The sequence below is a fragment of the Pogona vitticeps genome, chromosome 8 (genome assembly GCF_051106095.1).
Source record: "Pogona vitticeps strain Pit_001003342236 chromosome 8, PviZW2.1, whole genome shotgun sequence".
In the NCBI taxonomy this organism is placed as follows: domain Eukaryota; kingdom Metazoa; phylum Chordata; class Lepidosauria; order Squamata; family Agamidae; genus Pogona; species Pogona vitticeps.
In genome coordinates this window covers 12466744-12490502 of record NC_135790.1, presented here as the reverse complement: position 1 = coordinate 12490502, position 23759 = coordinate 12466744, and the positions used below count along the sequence as shown (strand labels likewise).

Genomic DNA, 23759 nt, shown 5'->3' with positions numbered 1-23759 from the left:
GAAAAGGATCCTTGACATGACTAACTCAGCATGACCCTGATTCTACTCACAGCATCTCATTGTTTCTCAACTCTCATTATTCTGGGATCAGCTCTCCTTTATAGCCAGCTGAAGAGAAGGAAGTCCAGTAGAGAGTAATGGAGTCTCTTGCTAAATATTTTTAAATCTTGCAATCAACCTGTCAATTATCAGTAGCATTACCACTGATACCACAAGCTGTCTTTCTTTGGGTGTTAACGCTTTCCAACATTTATATATACCTGTATACATGTTTCAAACCTGTAAAATACATTAGGACTTCTAATAATCTGGATCATCTTTCCATTGCTGCACATGGACTTTTTAAACTGCAAGGCTTAGATGAATTGTTTGTGGCTTTTTCATCAACCAACGTTTCTGTGTTGCCAGTTTTGTCTCAGAAAAATATTTTATAAATTGGGGGGGCAGGGTGGGGTGGGGTTCAATAGTTTACAGACACTCCATACATGCTAGTAGGACCACCTTGCTATTGAACCTTGGTCTAGAGAATTGGCACCTGACGATGGGGCATAGCAATAGGTTTGGGATAGTGCTGGTGTACTGCCCTCCCTGAGATCTAGCACTATCTCTGTCAGGGTTGACAGATTATTTGGGCTGCAATGTTGAGGTCACCCAGATTATTGATAGCTGGGGACTTCAACTTCCATGCCAAATCAGAACTGACTGGTCCAGCCCTGGAGTTCATGGATAGCATGACAGCCACAAACCTATCCCAACATGTCACCTGCCTCACACATTCAGTTGGCCATACTCTGGACCTGGTGTTGTCGGCTACATGGGTGGATGATGATCTGAGGGTGGGGACTGTGAGCCCCCGTTTTCTGTCATGGATGGAGCACGTCCTACTGAGATTTGACCTGTCTACAGTGATATGCCCCCCTCCAAGGAGAGAACGGAGCTGTGAAAATGTTCCACCCTTGCAGGCTTCTTGACATGGAATGGTTTTCACAGGCTCTGGTAGAACTTCCAGCTGGCATGATAGATGACCTTGTTGAAGTCCAGGTTGATTGATGGTATCTGAAGATGACCCAAGTGGCTGACACAATCAGTCCCAAACACCCTCTCTGCTCCAGAGCTCACTCTGCCCCTTGGTATACTGAGGACTCCAAGCTAGAGAGCAGGTGGGGAAGAAATCAGTTGGCACAAAATAGGGCCACAGTTAAGCTTATGGTTAATAAATATGGTAACACTCTTAAAAGGGTGAGAAATATCTGGATGTGTGCCCTACTCGGTGCTCTGTCTGGAGTCCGGAGTATCTTTAAAACAGACTGTAGCTTGATTGAGATTATTCAGATTTTGGTTAAGTATCTATTACAATTCAAACATGGACAGTTTATTATACTAGCTTCTGCAGGACTCTGTCATGCCTTTTGGGTCAATGGTCCTCTTGAAAAAATTTAAATCAGTTGGTATAAATAGTGACTACCTTGGAACTCTAAGTCAAGAACTAGCTTTCCAAACTATTAAAAGAAGAAGTTTGGATATTGAATTCTAGGACCTTTGTACTGCTGCCAATAAATTCTGTTCACTATTGTTTTTCCATATTCCTACTAAAATGGGTAAACCTGCTGCCTACTTTTCCTTGCTCAAATGCCCCCCAAAATATAGGGTCTTTTCTTTGGTCAGATGTAATGTCATGCCTACTGCTATATTATATGGCAGATTTAATACAGTTCCCTATTCTTAAAGGCACTGTTCATGTGAACAGGGGGTGCTGGAAACCCTTGTTCATGTGCTTTTGCACTGCCCATTTTACTCAATCAGCTGATCAAGGTTAATAGCCCCAATTTTATTAAAGCTGGAAAGGAGGTGAAATCTGGATAAAGTTTGCTGTATGCTGATGGCTGAGATGGCTGACATTGTAGAAAGAGTTGCAGACTTCCTTGATACTATTGTTAGGCGATGAAATGTTGTCCCTTTAAGGATGTCTAACACGTTTCTGCCTTCTTGATGCCTATATATGTAGGTACCTAACAAACCACCGTGACTATGTCCAATTTTTACTTATGCAGTAAAGGTTTTATCTATCTATGCATCACTTAGGGACCAAATTCATAATCTGGGTGTTCTTCTGGACCCAGCCTTTCCTTGAAAATCCCAGATCGCAGCTATGTCCAAATCAACCTTCAACAAACTAAGCCTTGTCATCCAACTGTGCCCCTACCTACATGAGGGCTCCCTCAGGACCTTGGTGTAGGCATTGGTCATCTCCCAGATCAACTACTGCAATGCTCTTTATGTGAGGTTTCCCTTGATTCTGATCTGGAGACTTCAGTGGGTCCAGCATGTGGCAGCCAGACTGGTGGTGGTTGCGAGTAAATTAGACTGTATCACTCTGGCTCTGGCTTGCCTCCACTGGTTACCTGTTGCATCCCAGATCAGGTTCAAGGTTTTGACACTTACCTACAAAGCCCTCAATTGTTTGGGCCTATGCTACTTGTCAGAGTGTTTTTCCTTAATGTCACCTTCCCGACCCACAAGATCATCCCCGATGGCCATCCCGAGGGACGCTCATAAATCTTCTGTAAGACGTAGGGCCTTCTTCACTATGGTTACAACGTTATGGAACCAGCTTCTGGAAGAGCTTTCCCTAGCCCCCTGCCTGTTGATATTTAGGAGGCAATTAAAGATGTTGCTTTTCAAGGAGGTTTTCTACACTGATGCAAGCTTATCACCTCTACCTCTTTCCTCAAGTCATTCTGCTTTTATATGATTGGTCTGTGTCATCTGTTTTTAAGAGTTAATTGTAACTGCTTTTACTGCTTTTATCTTTATTTTTTTTTGTTTTGTATTATATTTGCCGTAACTGGCCAGAGTAGTGCCTTGGCTCTAATGGGATCGATTAATCGATTGATCGATCGATCGATCGATCGACCGACCGACCGACCGACCGACCAACCAACCAACCAACCAACCAACCAACCAACCAACCAACCAACCAACCAACCAACCAACCAACCAGTCAATCTCTCTCTCTCTCTCTCTCTCTCTCTCTCTCTCTCTCTCTTAGTCAGCAGGAGCAGCAGCAACAATAAAAAACTTTTTTTGTTCAGGTGCTAAAGAAGAGAACTAGCTCTCATTCTCTTAATGAATTCAAGACAGGTTCTTTCAGTTTGCAAGGACAACCTGTCTTGTCAAGAATAAGAAAGAAACTTATCAACATTTCTTCACATCCTTGTCACAGCCTTTTCCATCATAACGAGATGGATGTCTATTTAAATTATAGTGTTAGTAATTATTTCTTAGGTTTTGTTCATTGTTTGAGTATGATGGCTTTGGAGACCATTTTGGAATAAATTTGTCATTGCTTGCAGCTTCCAATAGCATGGAGAACAGGTTCCAATTGCCGTCTGATGATAACTTGTTTTATTACCTATTCAGAATAGGGAGATTGCCAGTTGGTGACCCTGGCCACTATCATGTTGTTACTCAAACTTAACTTTATGATTGTTCAGGATATCTTTCCAGATAAACACAATGAGCAGTATGAGGGGAGAAAAAAGGAAGATAGCACCCAGTGCTACAGCCATTGCCAGGCACACAGTCATCCTCAGAAATACACCCCAAAGCCCATCTCAACTGCAGTATCTGATTGTATCTGTAACGCCTCACTTCCTTCAAGAGAATCTTGTCACACTATGTTAAAATGCATCAGGAAGCTTCTCACACTTGGAGCTCATCTTGCATACTCTTCATTATGCAAATATGGTGGTGCAGAGCTTGCATCCCTGCTGTTGCCCTCACCAGCTGCATACTACTCTGAGATACAGTGGTGCCTCGCATAGCGATGATAATCTGTGCAGCAAAAATCACCGCAAAGCGATTTCATCGCTATGCGATGTAAGCAATCCCCCATCTCCAAGGAGATTAAGGGGAAGCCGGAGAAGGAGAGATTTCAGAGTTTAGCCAGTCCTTATTAGCTAAGATGAGCCCAATTTCTCAGCCAGGCCCTGACTAACACTCCTTCCTCAAGTCCATCGCGTTGGTTAAGAAACAGCAACAAACACAGACAGTCCATGAGTTTACACTCAGGCTAATCTGGGCTCTATGTGGTAGCAAAATATTCGTGGCCAATTAGCTAGGCTAGTCTGTTCAAGAAACCTATGCATGCAATTCCAAATCATTACTGCTTTATTAAGAAACATGGTTCAGAAAAGAATTCAGATTATAGCAAAGCAATTCAGTTAGAAACATTTCCATGTCAAGACAAACAGATCACCCCCACCACTCCAGCTAGAAAAATAAAACAAAAATTGCATTCTAAACTAGAATAATGCATAAGCGTAGTCATTCTTATGTTCCTGTGATTCCATAGTCCATGATCCACCAGGACAGTTAGAGTTCATTTGTAATCCAAATGACCAAGTTGGTAAAAAGGCTTCATTCAAAAGTTATAATCCATTTTGGGAAAAAGCACATGTCTGTCCTTTCTCAGTCAAACTCCATCTTTTTCCAACTCCTACCAACTTCCTTCTTCTTCCCAGGATGCCTCATAAGGAACACCCCCTCCTGGGTCTTGTTGTCCTGCCTAACTTTCTCATGGGAGCTTGAGTTGTTACCATGTTTTGTGGCAGAATTATTATGACTACCAGGAATGTAACTCTTTGGCTCTCCTTAGCAACTAGATAACCAAAGAACGAAGCTTCTCTGAAACAGCATGTAAAATTTTCCTACCACAGACACAGACATTAAATCAAGATGGATGCTATTGGGACAATCTTAGGACTACATATCCCATTCTAATACACATAAAAACACAAATCATCACATGCGATATTAAAAAGCCCATAGGAATGCATTGAAACCCTTTCAATGTGTTCCTATGGGCTTAAAACTCACCTTAAAGCGAAAATCCTCCAGTGGCCATTTTCACTGCCCGGTATGCGAGGAATCTGTCCCAGAAAACAGCTGGCGGCCATTTTGGAATCGCCGATCAGCTGTTAGAAAATCATTGCTTTGCAATGATTGGTAAGTGAAACAGGGTACCGATCATCGCAAAGCGATTTTTTCCTATTTAAAACAAAAAGTTTGTCGCTATGCGATTTCATTGTTAAACAGGGCGCCTGTTAAGTGAGGCACCACTGTACATGACTTCTCCACATAGAAACTTAATATGCCGCAGAATTGCTTCCTTGAGCAGGCCTTTTTTCTTGGCCCAGAATTGCTGCAATGTGGTAATCTTAGCCCTTGGAAGGGAAGATATTTCTGCTACCTTATCAAGCTGAATGTCCAAGTATGCAAGATATGTGGCAAGGCCTTCCATATTATCCTCAGCTGATGGAATCCCTAACGCCACCACCAAGGTTTGGAATGTCCATAGCTTGTTGACCTAGTGGGACCAGCACAACCTTGTGTGATATGTAGGCAAGATGTTCTGTCTTTTAACATCCATTTGAAGAATATGCTAGAAGTCCCAAAGGTGGCAGCATAAACTGAATTTAAACCCCAGTAAAGGTAAGTCTTTGAAGATATCCTGGCAGTAACCTGAAAGCATATTGTATGCCACATTTGGCTATCAGGATGCCGTTGCCACAGGGCCTAACCATCTGGACCACATGATCAAAGTATGTGTAGTGCCCTGAGCATAATTCTGGTGGGATTGCATCATATCAGATAAGACAGGTAATAAATAAGCCTAAAGTCATTTGGAATCTTTGTCTGTACTACCTGGGGGAGGGGGCCTATGATGTTTTGGAATGTTGGACAAGAATAGAGATCCTTCCATGTTGTCCTCAACCCACAATCCTACATGCCAGATACTCCTTCTCAGTCTTTTGCTGCCATCACCTCTGGTATATGACAAGATGGTTTTAAATTATAAGTTGCTCTGGAATTCTAAAGTCATACTGTATAGCTTAAGTCTATAAGCTATACCTGTTGTGATAATTATGCCAAAAGAGGCTATAGCACCTCGAGATGCACCAGGATGACTGCTCTTTGCTTGTGTGTCACCCCAGACAGCTCCTCATTTTCTTTGTGCAGTTGCAGCATTGGAGCCCCTTGCACATCTACCATCTGTTGAGAATCTTGATGATTGGCCTGCCTGGTTGAAAGGGCTTCTGATTATTTGTATTACTAGAGCGTGACAGACTAAGATGCGGCTGGAGACAACTATTATTGTGGTGCTCAACTTATACCGAGCCCTTTGGCACATCCCTGGTTATATTCCCAGCATACTCTATTCAGGGGTTTCCTCTTGCCCAGCTATTTTTCTTTTCCATTAGTTTCGGCTTTTCCCTCGATGTATAGGCAAGTAGGTCTAGCCAGTGCTTATCATTCATGAGATCTGTATCTGTGAGATGTCCTTTGTCTAAAAACCTCATTGTAATCAATGTCCACCAACCCATTAGCAAGTAACCTGGTGTGGAGCATATTACCCACCCAGATAGTTGATGAGGTACTACCCCTTTTTGAGTAAATTGCCCGTTCCTCCCCCCAATGAATGTAATGCATCCCACTAGTCAATTTGTGAAGTAAAGTCTCATCCTGGTTTGCTTTTCTTAATTCATCTCCAGTTTTTTTCACTCTCAGCTTTAGGTTTTAATGATTCACATATCTCCCATTCAGACTTCTCTAATCTTCCTGTGTAGGTGGATTCCTTGGGGGGGGGTCCCTCATTTTTCAAAACATGTATAACCTGTGGATAATTGAGGTGGAGGATTCCTCTGCCTGTACTGTTTTATCCTCCTTCCCATCATCGTTGTCTAGTCGTTTAGTCGTGTCCGACTCTTCGTGACCCCATGGACCAGAGCACGCCAGGCCCTCCTATCTTCCACTGCCTCCCGTAGCTATGTCAAATTCATGTTGGTTGCTTCGAAGACAATGTCCAACCATCTCATCCTCTGTCGTCCCCTTCTCCTCTTGCCTTCACACTTTCCTGACATCAAGGTCTTTTCCAAGGAGTCTTCTCTTCTCATGAAATGGCCAAAGTACTGGAGCCTCAGCTTCAGGATCTGTCCTTCCAGTGAGCACTCAGGGTTGATTTCCTTCAGAATTGATAGGTTTGTTCTCTTTGCAGTCCAGGGGACTCTCAAGAGCCCCCTCCAGCACTGCAATTCAAAGGCATCAATTCTTCTGCGGTCAGCTTTCTTTATGGTCCAGCTCTCACTTCCATACAACACTACAGGAAAACCCATAGCTTTGACGATTCAGACTTTTGTTGGCAAGGTGATGTCTCTGCTTTTTAAGATGCTGTCAAGGTTTGTCATTGCTTTCCTCCCAAGAAGCAGGGATCTTTTAATTTCGTGGCTGCTGTCTCCATCTGCAGTGATCATGGAGCCCAAGAAAGTAAAATCTGTCACTGCCGCCATATCTTCCCCTTCTATTTCCCAGGAGGTGATGGAACCAGTGGCCATGATCTTAGTTTTTTTGATGTTGAGTTTCAGACCGTTTTTTGCACTCTCCTCTTTCACCTTCATTACCAGGTTCTTTAATTCCTCCTCACTTTCTGCCATCAGAGGGGTATCATCTGCATATCGGAGGTTGTTGATATTTCTTCCGGCAATCTTAATTGCGGCTTGGGATTCCTCCAGTCCAGCCTTTCGCATTATGTGATCTGCAGAAAAGTTAAATAAGCAGGGGGACAATATACAGCCTTGTCGTACTCCTTTCCCAATTTTGAACCAATCAGTTTTTCTATATCCAGTTCTAACTGTTTCTTCCTGTCCCACATATAAGTTTCTCAGTAGATAGATAAGCTGGTCAGACACTCCCATTTCTTTAAGGACTTGCCATATTTTGCTGTGGTCCACACAGTCAAAGGCTTTTGCATAGTCAATGAAGCAGAAGTAGATATTTTTCTGGAACTCTCTGGCTTTCTCCATAATCCAGCGCATATTAGCAATTTGGTCTCTAGTTCCTCTGCCCCTTCGGAATCCAGCTTGTACTTCTGGGAGTTCTCGGTCCACATACTGCTGAAGCCTACCTTGGAGGATTTTGAGCATAACCTTGCTAGCGTGTGAAATGATGCAATTGTACGGTAGTTGGAGCATTCTTTGGCACTGCCCTTCTTTGGGATTGGGATGTAGAATGATCTTTTCCAGTCCTCTAGCCACTGTTGAGTTTTCCAAACTTGCTGGCATATTGAATGTAGCACCTTAACAGCATCATCTTTTAAGATTTTAAATAGTTCAACTGGAATGCCATCACCTCCACTGGCCTTGTTGTTAGCCAGGCTTTCTAAGGCCCACTTGACTTCACTCTCCAGGATGTCTGGCTCAGGGTCAGCAACTACGTTGTCTGGGTTGTCCGGGATATCCAAATCTTTCTGATATAATTCCTCTGTGTATTCTTGCCACCTCTTCTTGATGTCCTCTGCTTCTCTTAGGTCCCTCCCATCTTTGTCCTTTATCATGTTCATCTTTGCACAAAATGTTCCTCTAATATCTCAAATTTTCCTGAACAGATCTCTGGTTTTCCTTTTCTGTTATTTTTCTCTATTTCTTTGCATTGTTCATTTAAGAAGGCCCTCTTGTCTCTCCTTGCTATTCTTTGGAAGTCTGCATTCATTTTTTTCCCCTATCTCCCTTGCATTTTGTTTCCCTTCTCTGCTATTTCTAAGACCTTGTTGGACAGCCACTTTGCTTTCTTTCATTTCCTTTTCTTTGGGATGGTTTTTGTTGCTGCCTCCTGTACAATGTTACGAGCCTCTATCCAAAGTTCATCAGGCACTCTGTCCACCAAATCTAGTTCCTTAAATCTGTTCTTTACTTCCACTGTGTATTCATAAGGGATTTGGTTTAGATTATACCTGAGTAGCCCAGTGGTTTTTCCTGCTCTCTTCAGTTTAAGCTTGAATATCCTCCTTCCCTCATCTGCACAAAGTGCAATTGAGGAGTCCCAACACATGTGCTTCAGCCAACCAAAAGTCCTACACCCCATCCTCATGTGAAAAAAACCCACCTAAAGATCCAGAGCTGCCTATATCATCCTCCCTTCTGTTCTGCCTGTTTAGTTTGCTGTGATTTTTCCTTTTAGTGGGAGCGTTGGCTTCCCTGCTGGTGGAAGCTGTAGAGTTAGTTGATGGCCACCTCTGCATTATTCTCTGCTTTATATGCCACCCAGCAATTCAACCGTTGTTTGTTGGCTGCCCCTTACTTGTAGACCTAGAAGCACCCACCAGCTGCTCAGCTCCCAAAGCCCCCTCACAGCAGTTTTTCTACTGTCTTCAGTGAATTCAGCAGCATATTTTTATCCATTGTTTAGAGATGGGGACAAACCACCAAAATGTATCCGTGAAGATTCCCAGTCATCCAAGTTAGATTATCTGGAAGTTGAGTCATGGCAACTGGACCTCTTTCTTATTAGGATGAAACATTTCACTACACATCCAAGTAGCTTCTTCACTCTGAGGAGAGTTGGTAGGAGACCTGTGATATATCATCTACATTGGTTTCACTTCCCTCTGGTCTGAATAGGCTCATTAGATGGTCAGTGGTTAACAGTGGTCTTTCTGGTGTGTGGTCCAGATCTTTCTGAGGAAGGGTGAAAGGGCAGCATGATAAATAGGAGACAGATTGTATCTGAAGCCTCCACCCCTGTTGAACGAGGGATTTTCTGTATGCACATGTATGGCTTCCCTCTCTCTGAAGCCACCCATCTTCTCAGTCCAAAATGAGTACATCTTGGTCATCAAATGAGTGTCCTTTGTCCTTTAAATGAAGAAACACTGCTGATTGTGGTCCTGAGCCATTGCCTCTCCTGTTTCAATCCAAATGCCCAGTCAGCATTGGCAAATTAAAAGATTTTTGTATCAGTGACCACATGTTTTCTCCCATAAGAATGTTTGTTGAATAGAGGTTTACTTGCTGAAGTGCTATTAAATTCCATTCAATAATTGCTACATTCTTTATGCTCAATTATTTAGGCTGTTTTCTTTGGATAACCTAAAACAACAAGAATCCCGTTAGTCATATGTGGAATCTTGTTTGTTTTTCTGTAACAAAAATTCCACCTGTGCAGATTTGCCAGTTGTTATTCCCGCATAGGAGGGATTGTGCTGTTATGCAGTGCACTTCAGGAAATGCTTTGTGAACAGCACACTGTTGTGCAGTGCACTTCAGGAAATGCTTTGTGAACAGCACTTCCCCCCACCTGATTAGAACTACTGCTCGTTTGAAATAGTGTTATGTAAGTTTAGCTGCTCAACAGGATTTCAGCCTGTGAACTGCCTCATTAAAGGGGGAAAAACGAGTCTTGTTCTTCTCACATGAGAAGAGCAAGAAACGGAGCACTACTTTTTCTCTCTCAAAATCAAAGTCCATATATAGAGCAAGCATAGAGTGACTTGAGTTATTCACGTCTTTTAAAAGGCATGAATAGAAATGTGCATGAACAGTACTTCAGAAGCAGCACTCAGAGGAGGTGAGACAGGGAAGCCAGAACACTGCCTCCAAGTGGGCACCTGTAGATCACCTGTGGGGCTGGTAAACGAACCGGCATGAACTGCCAAACCACTGTTTTGTTCCCATCTCTAGACATGAACAATGTTTTTGATGGTTCTAAACCTTAAAAGTCCACATAATGTAATGAAAATCATGATTATTATGACTGGGCAAGGTCCTAGTCTTGATATTTGTGCAGCTTAAAAAAAGCCATATTCTACCAGGTGACTCTAAAAAGGGTGGCAATCCAAACAAAGAATCCTAACATAAAAACTGAAATTTGGATCAGCACCAAATTTGGTGCAGTGGGAGAAAACAGTCTAATCCTGCTCTTTGCCAAATTTGGGTGCATTTCAACATGATTTGTAAAAACCATAAGGATTTTAAAGTTATGATTTTTTAAAAAGTAACACTGTTTTTACCCCGTGCAGAACCAAGTAACTAGAAATCATTGGCTGATTTAAAACAGTTTAAATACATTGATAAGAGAAAATTAGCATAGCTGGAAAGAAAAGTATCCCTGGTGTGTGCTTTTTAAAATTTCACAGAAATTAACCTATTCTAAGCTCTAATAGACATTGAAGCACAAAACAAAACACTTGAGTTTCCAGTCATTGTGTTTTCTGTTTTATTAATGTAAATGTTCAGTGTTAAAAACAACAGTATTCTAAAATGAACACCAAATCAAGGAGTTAAACCTTTTCCTTGGCACTGAACAAATGAGTTTTCAATTCAGAAGACTGAACTATCACCACTCCTTTTGATGAGGTTACTACAGAAGGTTGGGCATATGTTTTTCCACCTACAGGGCAATGTTATCCACCTTCTAGGCATGCCCACTGTTGTCACGATACTCACAAGCCCACAAATGGTCACTTTTAAGGAATAGAACATGCCCAGTGCCATGGTTGTCAGAGTAATACTGTAAATAGAATCTCATAAACTCTTTGACACACAGCACTTTTAAAGATGTTTTAAGTCACATAAACAATGGGAAGAAGTCCTGGATGGATAAGCCAAAGAAAGATGAAAGGTAGCTACTTATGGGTATTATCAAAATTTCTAATTCTTTGAATATACAGTATTTTATAATAGGCCAGACAACCTCTGAGGGGAGGGAGACCTTCCCATCCTCCGATATTTGGAGGGCTACACCACAGACTCTCAGTTTTTCATATCTCCCAGAAACCTTTGCTATTTAAATGCAACTCCTGCACCCTGGCTAGTCAGAAATAGAATAGGAAGTGACGGGCTGATCACTTCCAGTTTCTAAAAAAGGCTAACTCTGGATTGAATGAGGCCTGAAGGCAAATTTACATTTAAATCCCATATTTCATCCCTTGTAGATTCTAGGGTGAAATTGGGGAGGGAGGGGGAGGGCTGAGTGACAACACACTGGGGTCTGAGAGACAGAGAAAAGAGCCTCCTGGAAGATCTTAAGCAGATGGAGTTGGATATCATCAACACACTGGTGAAACCAGACCATGAAATTCTGAACAGCCTCTTTTAGTTTTTTCATGTACAGTGGTGCCTTGATTTACGACCATAATCTGTTCCAGAAGATGAACATAACTCGAAATGGCCGTAAGTCGAAGCACCATTTCCCATAGGAATGCACTGAAATGCAATTAATCCATTCTGGCCAAAGGAAAAAAATCACCCCCCCAAAAAATCACTGCAAGACTCATTGGAAACGTGATTAATCCCTTCAGGCCAAAGGGGGGGGGGGAGCAATCAAGCGTGCAAGACCCGTTGGAAATGCACAGAAAACAAACAGAGCAGATCGGAAATGCAAAGAAAACAAAGGAAAAGGCAAGGGAAGCATGCAGGACCCATTGGAAATGGGGGAAAAACCCAAAAAGCAACCAACCCCCCCCCAAGACCCATCAGAAATGGGGGGAACCAAAAAACAAACAAACCCCCCAAGACCCATCGGAAATAGGGAAAAAACAATCCAAAAAGCAACAAAAAACCCCAAGACCTATTGGAAATGAGGAAAAAACCCCAACAAGCAAACAAACAAACCCCCCAAGATCCATCACAGCACAGAAACATAAACCCCCCCCAGCTGAAAACCACACTTCAAAAATACCCAGAACAGTTTTTAAAAAGCAGAAAACAGCACCTTACCTTACCAGGCAGCCCGAAACCTCCCTTCAAACACACACACATACTCACTCAGAAGCAGAAGCTAGGCAGTCCCAAGCCTCCTCTGACACACTCTCTAACTGCTGGGGCGAAAGAGCTACAAAGAAGCAACCTCGTCGCCACCTACATTTAGCAATTTGAATTTCTCACGTTTTTCCTTGCCTTTTTCTGTTTGTAAGTGGAAGCTGCGGTTGCAAGTAGAAACAAAATTTTGTGGCTGGAGCTGGTTGTATCTCAAAATGGTCATAAGTAGGGACGTTTGTAAGTCGAGGCAACACTGTATATGTCAAATAGTATGGGGAATCATGGAATCCTGAGACACTCCACAGGCTAATGGTCTAGATCTTGAACAGGAGTCCCCCAGCACCAGTACCATTCACAAAGTGCCATCATGCAAGGGAAAATCCCAGAAGCTGATATCTTTTTTGTTTCAGTTAACCACTTCTCACCCAAACACAAAGCAATTGTCAAGGCTGTTTTTCAATAAGTGTGAATGGCAGTGAGCGCAAGAGGGTATCTTATAGACCATCTTGACTGCTGCAAATAATGTCAAATTATATTTGACATTTCACTATTTCCCGATGACAATTCAGCTTGTGCCAGACTTAATTGGTCACCTAACCTTGCCGCAAAAGCTCAGTCAATAATCACCGAGGTATTACTCAAGACTGCTGCAGTTGGTTTTGTCAACTTCCCTTTGCTATATAAAGCTTGGCAATATGGGCATGATATTTTGCAGCCACATTGGGCTATTTCCTGGCTATTCAAATTGTGGGTAGAGAAGCACAATATCTCACAGTTTGAAGAACTGAGTGTCCCATTTGTACTTTTTAAGTCAGCTTGTGGAGAATCCCACATTCTTATTCCTGCCTCTTGTTGAGAGTGCTCAAAAATATTTTGTTCTCTTGCAAGGTGAAAAGAATATTTTTGCAGATCCTATTCTTGCATGTGAGAGTGAAACATGTAAGAATATATACAGTGGTGCCCCGCATAGCGAGGTTAATCCGTTCCGGATTAACCATCGCTATGGGGAAACATCGCTAAACGGAACTGAAAACGCCATAGAAACGCATTAAACTTAGTTTAATGCGTTCCTATGGCTCCAAAACTCACCGTTATGCGATGTTTCCCCATCCGGCTGCCATTTTCGCGCTCTTGGTAAGCAAGGAAATCGCACGAGCGGCCATTTTGGAACCGCTGATCAGGTGGCCGAAAATGGGGCCGGCGCTGGGGCAGGAGGGCGGGGGAAGGCTCCCCCGCCCTCCTCCCAAGCGCACACCGGCTTATTCGGCCCGGCGCTTGGCCAGGAGGGTGGAGGAAGGCTCCTCCTCCCTCCTCCCGAGCGCATTCAGCTTTTTCAGCCGTCTGACCGGTGGGCTATCAGGCAGGAGGGGGCCGGAAGGCTCCCACCCCCTCCTGAGCGCACGCCGGCTTTTTCAGCCAGCTGACAGGCCGGCGATCGGGCAGGAGGGGGTGGGAAGCTTCCCCCACCCTCCTCCTGAGCACATGCCGGCTTTTTCAGCCGGCTGACAGGCCGGCGATCAGGCGGGAGGGGTGGGAAACTTCCCCCACCCACTCCCAAGCGCACGCCTGCTTTTTCAGCCGGCTGACTGGCCGTCGATCGGGCAGGAGGGTGGAGGAAGGCTCCTCCTCCCGAGCGCATGCCTTTTTCGTCCGGCCAGGTGATGGATCGGGAGGAGGGCTGCGGGGAACACCCGGGCCTTGCCCTGCCTCCTGGCTTTCCCCGAGCTACCCCCTCCCCTGTGTCCCAGCGGCAGCAACGGAGACAGGGGTGAGGGTTGGCTCGGGGAAAGCCGGGAGGCAAGGCAAGGCCCGGGTGTTCCCGGCGGTCCTCCTCCCAGCTGAGGCTCCCACCCAGCTGAGCAGCGGGAGCTTCTGAAGGGGAAGCCCCTGCCGCCGCTCAGCTGGGGGAAAATGCCGATGGTGGCTTCAGACAGACCACTGGGGAGGGCTCCCTGGTGGTCCTTCCGAAGACACCACCGGCATTTTCCCCCAGCTGAGCGGTGAGAGCCGGTCAGCTGGGGGAAAATGGGCTATGGGGAAAAATCGCAAAGTGATTTTTCCCCATTAGCATCATCGCAAAAGAGGAATCGGTATGCGGATTCCTCGTTAAACGGGGCACCTGTTAAGCGAGGCACCACTGTACTTCATATAGGATCAAGTGGGCTGTTATTTTCTTTATTAAATTTGTAATTGAAATTGTAGCAGCATTGATCAGTCACATATAGAGCTGTTTCTACAGCATTTATAATTGAGTGCAATCCTATAGATGTCTATTTAGAAATAAATCCAAGTTGGGTGTGAGTCCAATAGCTCTATCCTTGTTGGAGAGTGTGGGCTGTCAATCTTTGCACAAGCCAGTGCGTACCTACAGTACACATCTACAACTCACCTCTGGATTGGGGTAGAGAGATTGGCGACACTCTTGAGAGTCTGCAGGTGAGTGCCAGTGCAGAAGAATATAAGGGGGAGACCGGGACTATTGGGTGGATGTTCCTGCTGGTCTGGGAACAACCTATGATGGCCGGACACTCCAGGGAGGGCTGAGAAACAACCTACTGTTGGGATCTGAATTCTGGTCATTGGATGTAGTTCTGTGTTCCCCTGAGGAGGCTGCCAGGGTATGCCAGGATGAGGCGAGGTGGCAAAAGGCCTTGGAGAGAGCAACAACAGGCATGCTGCTGGCAAAAGCAATCCCAGAGATACTCTTTTCCAGTGCCAGACTCCAAGCAAGGGAACTCACAGGTTTGACCAGCTACTGCCTGAAGATGACAGGATGTTTTTCCTTGTTGAAAGCTTGATCTTCTATTGTTTTATTAAAGTTTTACTTGGAAGCTAAACCTGTGTAGTTTTTGAGTCAATTTGGTTGGGGATTGATTATCTTTTTCTATGATGCTCCAAGAAAGCAGAAAGGTTGTCATAAGATTAGTTCATTTGGGAGAATGAATTTCTTTTCTAGAATCCAGTTTGAACATCAGGCATTTCTCACTCCATATAAGGTAAAAGGCTGTTGTAGCACCTTCAGCATCCTTGCATGAGAAATTAAAGCAATGGTCCTATAGTTGCTTGATCCTTGATACTGCCTTTCTTGGGGATTGTAATGTATATAATGAATGCTTCCAGTCTGTGGGCCATTGCTTTGTTTTCCATATTTGTTGACATATTCTTGTTATGATTTTAACAAATCCAGTCTCTCTAGCTGTAAATAGTTCTTTCTGGTATTCTATCTACACCCGCTTATTTATTTCTTCCCAGTGCTTTCAAAACAGCTCTCATTTAACTTTCTAGAACTGCAGGTTCTTCACACAAGATTCCTCTTCCGAAGAATTTGTCATCCTTTTATCTCTTCTGTATAGGTCTTTGATATACTCTTTCTGCTTTCTCTTTATTTTATCCTGGTCAGATAGCAGACTTCCCTTTTGGTCTTTTAAAATTTCTCCTCTGGGCTCAAATTTTTTCATTGATTTCTTAGGTCTTCTGAAAGAGAGCTCTCGTTTTTCCTATTTTGTTCTTCTCTATTCCTTTGCTCAGGCCATTATAATAGTTCTCTTTGTCTGTATCTGGCAGTTGCTGTACAGCTTTGGATTTTCCTTTCACTTCTATGCACACCAGCTACAGTGGGGTCTCGACTTACGAACGACCCGACTTGCGAACAATTCGAGTTACGAACCTGCCCTATAGGGAAAGTAAGGACTCGACATGCGAACTTCCCTCGAGTTACGAACAGGGAAAAAAGTCCCCCCTCCCTCCCCTTAGAGGCTCCTGGAGGGGGGGAAAGGGTCAGAAACTTTAAAATAAATACTGTACTGTTAAATAAAGTCACTTACCAGGCCTTGGTAGCCCCCAAACCACAGGAAAAAGAGCAGGAAAGAGCTAAAAGCCGACACCCAGAAAGAGCCTGGCAGCCATTTTGTGGTTTTCCCCGCTCCTCTGCCCGCCTAACAGCTGATCGGCTGGCTCTGAGCAGGCTTCCATAGGCTTGCTCAGCATCTAAAAAGCCTGCCTGAGTGCCTTTGTGCTGAAAAAATCAGCACAACATGCTTTAAAACATTATTTAAAATTGGCTTCGTTTTTTAAAAAAAAAGAGTTCTAAAGTGCTGCCTTTAGTGTTCCCTGCCTTCCCTGAACCTAAGGGGGGGAAAGAAAGAAAATATCCCCCTCTAGTGGCAGAAGGCAGAATAGCAGCTTCCCATTAGTTTCTATGGACAGAAAAGAGCAGATACGGATTAAATGGTTTTCAATGCATTCCTATGGGAAATGCAGATTCGACTTAAGAACTTTTCGACTTGAGAACCACCTTCCAATACGGATTAAGTTCTTAAGTCGAGACCCCACTGTACTAGATGTCTTTTAAGCTTTAATCTAGTTGCTTCATTAGCAACAGAGCTATTTGTACTTGTCCTTTGCTGTTCCTCAGTAACTGATTAAATGCTTTCCAACCTGGGAGTTTCATCTTCCAGCACTATATCTTGTTTCATTTTGGACTGTTTCATCGTAGAGTTTTCAAAACAAGAAAAGTTCAGCAGTGGGTTACACCTATTTTTCTGCTCAGTCCTGAAATACAAATGCAAAAATGGGATACCTTTATAGACCACTAAAAATCATACAGTATACGAGCTTTCACAAATCAAAATTATTTTGAGGGTCACTGCCATTTTCTGTCACCTTCAGCTACTGCTGCTGCCCATTACTGCTCTCCAGAAGTTTATTTCCCACAATTACCATTGGAACTACCCATTCTCTGTTGCTCTTGTGGTCATTGCTCCTAAATAGTGTGGATATATCTTAGTCTGGTGCTTCAGCTATGAACATTTCACCATGAGTGACCCTGCTAGAATTCAAGACTCCTGATGGCATTGCTCTCAGCTTCTCTGACACACTCAAACCTCCTCACAACATTAAGTTGTGCATTGAAGAAGGGGTGCTGGATAGTATTAGGAGAAAATTCTGCCAGATAGTCTCATCTTTGAGGCAAGGGGAGAAAAAAAAACCCAAGGAACTTTAAAGAGAGAAAGGGAGAGAACTCCTACATGAGAAGTATCAGCTCGTCTCCATCCTTCATCCTGGAGGACTAAATCACAATAAATTAATAGAGTGAGCATAATATGTTTCATTCATATATATAGGTAGTGCTTCTTGAGAGACTATGAAAGGAATCAGCTAGGAGATAATTCCTTATACATTGAGGAACGTCATGCCAACATCTGCAATATGATATTCTTATCTAAGTCTTTTAAACCATGGGTCCCCAACCCTCGGTCTGTGGGCTTCCCAGGTCTGGGCCGTGGAGATGGATCTCTGCCCCCCTGCACACACACACACAGAGTGCGTGTGTGCAGTCACGGATGGGTGTGTCACTTGCAGGGGGTGTCCTGCTCGCATGCATGCATGTGTGCACAACACTCCCATCCAGAAGCGCAGCACACTCATCCGCAAGTGCAACACACCCACCCACGAGTGCATGGGTGCCCCCGCCCTCCCGCGCATGGAGCCCTCCCCCCCAACCGGCCCGCGGTTCAAAAAAGGTTGGGGACCGCTGTTTTGAATGAAGTACAAACTAAACTTCAATGTATCCAATAAATTTTGGAGTTTGTAAAGATTATGGCATAGCTCCTGGCAGTTTAAACTTTTGAAAGTACAGTGGTGCCTCGCTTAACGGGTGTCCCGTTTAACGACGAATTCGCATAGCAATGAAGATTTTGTGATCGCAAAAGCGATCACATTGCGATGTTCCCTATGGGGAAAAATTGCTTTGCGATGATGGCTTCCCCCCATCATTGCAAACACCCCATTTCCGCACAGCTGATCGGTGGGGCTAGCGATCTTCGCAAAGGCCCGCCGATCAGCTGTGCGAAAACGGGGTGTTTGCGATGATGGGGGGGAAGCGATCATCGCAAATGGCCCATTTCTTGCGAGGAATCCGTCTCAGAAAAGAGCTGGGAGCCATCTTCTCCACTCCAGCTCCTCCCCACCTCACAGCTGATTGGCGCTGCTCTTAGAAGCTTCCCCAGGCTTGCCCAGCAGGTAAACAGGCAGTGGAAATGCACTGGGGAAGCCTCTGAAACCTACGCTTTGCCGGGGTGGGGGTGGGTGGGTGGCAGGGGCAGGACACCCTCGCGCCGCTTTCAGAAGCCTCCTGGGGCTTTTTCAGCAGTGAAAATGCACCCCTTTGATGAATGGCATCACCGAACTGAAGAAGAAAAACCGCCATCCACAAATAAAGTATTTCTGCCATATAGTATTCAAGCCCACCACAAAAATACAACAAATGAGGTCATGGACTGCATGTGGAAAATTTTGAAAAAACACAACCTACAAACAGTATTCAAGCACACCACAAAAATGCAACAAATGTTACGGTCAGCAAAGGACAGAAGGGACCCCGTCACCACTGCAGGAGTATACCGGATACCTTGGAGTTGTGGCCAGGTATATATTGGAACCACAAAACGCAGCATCCACACCAGAATCAAAGAACATGAGAGACACTACAAACTAAAACAGCCAGAGAAATCTGCAGTAGCTGAACATGCCCTAAAACAAACTGGACATGAAATTCTATTTCAAATTACCGAAATACCGGACAACACCAGCAATCATTACATCAGACTGCACAGGGAAGCCACTGAAATCCACAAGTACAAGCAGAACTTCAACAAAAAAGAGGAAAGTTTGAAACTGAACAAAGCCTGGTTTCCAACACTGAAAAAATACAGCCTGCAAAAGGTCAACAAACTCTACCCAGCCACAAGGACTGGGGATCACTATACACAAAAGACCAGCTACTGACACCAATCAACCACAGTGACAGATAATCTCTCCTTCTTATCACAACAATACACCCACAACAAGACACACTAATCACCCATCTCCAGAAAAAGACAAAAGCCCATCTCACAGCCATAAATACTCCACTCCCAAGCCAACTACACCAGAGCACAGAGTGGTGTCGTCTGAAGATGCCGGCCACAGAGACTGGCGAAACGTTAGGAAGAACAACCTTCAAAACACGGCCAAAGAGCCCGAAATGCCCACAACAACCATTAGATCCCGGCCGTGAAAGCCTTCGCGAATACATTAAACTCCTGTCTTCCCTCAAATCTATCTTGACAACTGTTAAATGGTGTTAACATCACAAATGGGGCCTCCATTTAATTTCAGTGTCAATTAAGAAATTCAGAAAGCTTGAAATTCTATCAGAAGAGTGCATCTGTCATTGCACAGAAAAAAGATGTTGGCTGAAAGGCTGTGAGAGTTGAGTTTTAGGTACTTTAGGTGTAAAGGCATGGATGAAAATGGCACTTTCATGACTTGTGTTAATAAGCTCATAGGACCTGTGATAGAATTGTAGTTTGGGCAATAGAATAGGTAATAGGATATGTTGACTGCATTGCCGTACTGTAGAAGCAAATTTATCTAGGAGTCCTTCTTAAATGTCATCCTTTAACAGCATGGAAACCTTCCAAGGCCACACAACTGAACTGTCATTGAGAGGTGCTCCAGTGTGGTGTGGGCATCACCTGCAGGAGCTGAAACCTGATATGAACTGAGAAACAGGAAAAAAGGGACATGAAAATGGCCTGTACTTGGAGGGATGCAGAAGGATAAAATGTATTGTTTAATAAGTTGATGTGTTTCGGCTGAGTATTTTTCTATGTAAGATACAAATATCTGCTCCTGCTTGTAATTGTATCATTTTTCAAGGCTTGTGTATGCATTTTTATCATGTAGCCTCATTTATGTTTCTGTCTACAGTAGTACCTCAGTTTACGAAATTAATCCGTCATCTGGGATGTTACGTAATGCGGAAATTACATAAACCAGAACGTGGATTGCCGTAGCAACGGAGGCAGCACTAGAAACCTCCAGATGTGATGCGTCCTTTTCGTAAAACGACCACCACCACCCCGTAAAAAATGCAAACCGAGGCATTATTTCTTACGGATTTTGGTTCATAAACCGAAAATTACGTAAACTGAGGAGTATGTAAATCAAGGTACGCCTGATATCTGTAGCTTGGGAAGGAAGGCACTCACACTAAAACTTGTCTCTGCACAATGCAACATGTTTTACCCTTCTAACTCTGGACTTTCTGTCCTCTCTTTTTGCTGTTGCTTTAGTGCTGCTCAATCTTTTTGTTGTATGAGTTGGGAAAATCCCACTAGAGCTACCTGCAATGTCTAAAAAAGTAATATAAGAACTCTCTCTATAAGCATGGCCCCACTCTTTTCCATATTTTTCACATTCTCTGTGCAAGACTCACAATTTCTGTATAGCCTTGGCTTTATCTATCCAATTATAATTTCACTATATTTATTTATTTATTTTTATTTATTTTATTTATTTTATTTATATCCCACCTATCTGAATCACATAGTGTTCTCTACACTTGAATGTCATGTGGAATTGCACATAGCTTAAAATCAGACTAAAATTTCTCAATCCTCTCTTTTTCTCAAAATTGGAGGAAAAGGAGTATATAAGTAAAGAATTTGGCAGGCTTATTGGTGTAGCCAGAAACCGTGATTTCCCATTACATTTGAACTAAGTAGCTTTGTGTTTCAAGAGTCCCAGGGAAAAGTAAGTTGTCATTATGTAGTTCACCAGTAGTTTGGTACTATAACACCACAGATCAAATATGAACTCTGTGACGAGGAGATAAATCTAGCAGTAATACTATTGAAATGCCACTGTGATCACAGTACTGGCAAGGAAGAACACTTTGTGCATGAAATACTTTTGAAACTATTGACTTAAATTGGTACATGTCCACTTGTGTTTTGTGTTAATAAAGAGAGTAGCTAATCTTTCAGGCAGGTGTTTGCCTGCCAGCTGTTCCAGGCAGCCTTAATAAATGGAGACATGACCAAATTATGATTGTTGTGGGATTAGTGGACTGAGTGAAGTGTTTCCTTTATAATATTCAAATTGAGGTGTCATGCAATTAACTTAATTTGCAATAGATTTTGATCAAACAAAACAATCACACAATAGAAAGGGTAATTTTGAAATTTTCCTCTGTTAATGACAACTAGTTGAACAAGATACAGTAAAAGGAATTCATTGGGGGAGGCAGCAATTCCATAGCAAGCTTTTCTGTCTTGACTCCATCATGAGAGTGAAATAACAAGCATTTTTTCCTCATGATGTTTCTGCATTTTATGGAAAATGTCTCAGTCCAAAACCTCTGCCTTATCCTTTGTAAAGTTTAGTACACATGTACAGCTAGCTCTTCTTATACCTTTTTATAGCCCATACTCCCTGGTACAAGAAGCAAAACCAGTCTCACACAGTCCCTCTGAGAGCACCAGTGCATGGCTTGGGTGTGGTTCTGGATTTGTCTCTGAACCTGGATGACCAGATTTTGACAGTGGCCAGGAGTGCATTTGCACAACTAAAACTAGCATGCTGGCTGAACCCATTTCTGGAGAGGTGTAATCTGGCCACAGCGACACATACCTTGGTTACATACCAGCTTGGACTATTGTAATATGCTGTATGTGGGGCTGCCTCTGGAAAGTGTTAGGAAACTTCAGTGGGTCCAAAACACAGCAGCTACATTGCTAAATGGATGCTAAATGGATCTGGTCACAGGCAACATAACCTCCCGTTAACAACAGCTCCACTGGCTGCTGTTCCATTCTGGGCGTGATACAAAACGTTGCTTGCAACTTGTAAATGGCTTAGGTCCAAGTTGTCTCAAAGACTGCATCTCCCTTTATGAGTCTACCCAGGTGCTAAGATCATCGGGAGAAACCTGTCTCTTGGTCCAATCACCTTTGCAGCTGTATTTGTTGGGCACACTGGAGAGGGCCTTCTCAGTTGCTGGTCCCAGACTTTGGAACTCCCTCCCACAGGAGGAAAGCCTGCCCCCATCTTTCCTTTTCTTTCACAAGCAGACAAAAACCTTTCTTTTCAGGCAGGCTGTCCCTGAGTGGGATTATTATGCCTTATTGCATTTAATGTGTTTTTAGTATTGCTTTTTACCATTTCTCAGTGTGGTGTTTGTTTAATCCTTTTTAGTATTTTTAAATTATTGTTTTTAGCTTTAAATATTATCTTCTAATAATGTAAGCTACCTCTGTTTGCTCTCTCTCCCTCTCTCCCTCAGCTTTAAATATTGTGTTTTAATGATATAAAGCATCTTGGGTCCTTTTTAAGGAGAAAGGTGAGGTAAAAAAACAATTTAAATGAATTACTAATAGAGAGAAAGCCTTGCTCAGTGACATATAATATGCTTTCTCTGCAGAGAGTTAATGCAGGTGGGACATGCGGCTTCACAACGTATCCGCCCTAAGGTTATTTTTTTCAGACAATGGAAATTCCTCACCCCATCTCAAAAAATTTTCCAGTCCTAATTTTCTCCTCCATGTGTTTCTTTTTCTAAAACAATGCACTTACCTTCTTGTAACAAAAAAAAAAAAATCTAGAAGGGAGAGGTCAATTCAGATGTGATTTTTTGATTACTTGTGATATCATTTGGAGGCGCTGGTACAGCCCCTGGACTCTCCAGGGGTGAAAAATGTTCCCCAGACATTTGGATCTGGGGTTAAAGCGATCCAGTGATAGAAAAGAGCATTCCCATTCCTCAGACATTTGGAGATCTATTGCCAGCCTGTGTGTGTGTGTGTGTGTGTGTGTGTGTGTGTGTGTGTGTGTGTGTGTGTGTGTGTGTGTGTGTGTGTGTGTGTGTGTGTGTGTGTGTGTGTGTGTGTGTGTGTGTGTGTGTGTGTGTGTGTGTGTGTGTGAGAGAGAGAGAGAGAATGAATGAATAATTGCTAGATGGTCCACAATGTTTCCTATGTGTCCTTAACCTCCACCAAGGTTCTTTCCCGAACAAATTAAGGTCAAGCTTCTTTAATTTTCTTCTATTGTATTACAGCCAATGCAATACAGTGGTGCCTCGCTTAACGAGCGATTCGTTTAATGACGAATCTGCATAGCGATTGAGTTTTTGCAATCGCAAAAGCGATCGCATAACAATGGTTTAAATGGGAAAACATCACTTTGCGATGATCGGTAAGCTGTTTCGCTTACCGATTATCGCATAACGATGTTTTTCCAACCGCTGATCGGCAGTTCCAAAATGGCCGCTGGGTAAAGAAAATGGCCACCTGCTGTGTTTTCACACCCTTTCCTCGCTTACCAGGCAACGAAAATGGCGGACGC

The 23759-nt window shown here is 43.4% G+C and overlaps 1 protein-coding gene and 1 long non-coding RNA gene across 3 annotated transcripts in view; both read left to right on the top strand.

Moving 5' to 3' along the window:
- The window catches only part of UNC5D (unc-5 netrin receptor D), a 644095-nt gene that overhangs the window by 70089 nt on the left and 550247 nt on the right, over positions 1-23759 (top strand). The gene's annotated exons all lie outside the window — the stretch shown is intronic.
- The window catches only part of LOC140701840 (uncharacterized), a 105957-nt gene that overhangs the window by 69828 nt on the left and 12370 nt on the right, over positions 1-23759 (top strand). Inside the window, exon 2 of the long non-coding RNA XR_012080819.2 lies at positions 20346-20586. This is a non-coding gene — a long non-coding RNA (uncharacterized LOC140701840). The remainder of the gene's footprint in view (positions 1-20345; positions 20587-23759) is intronic.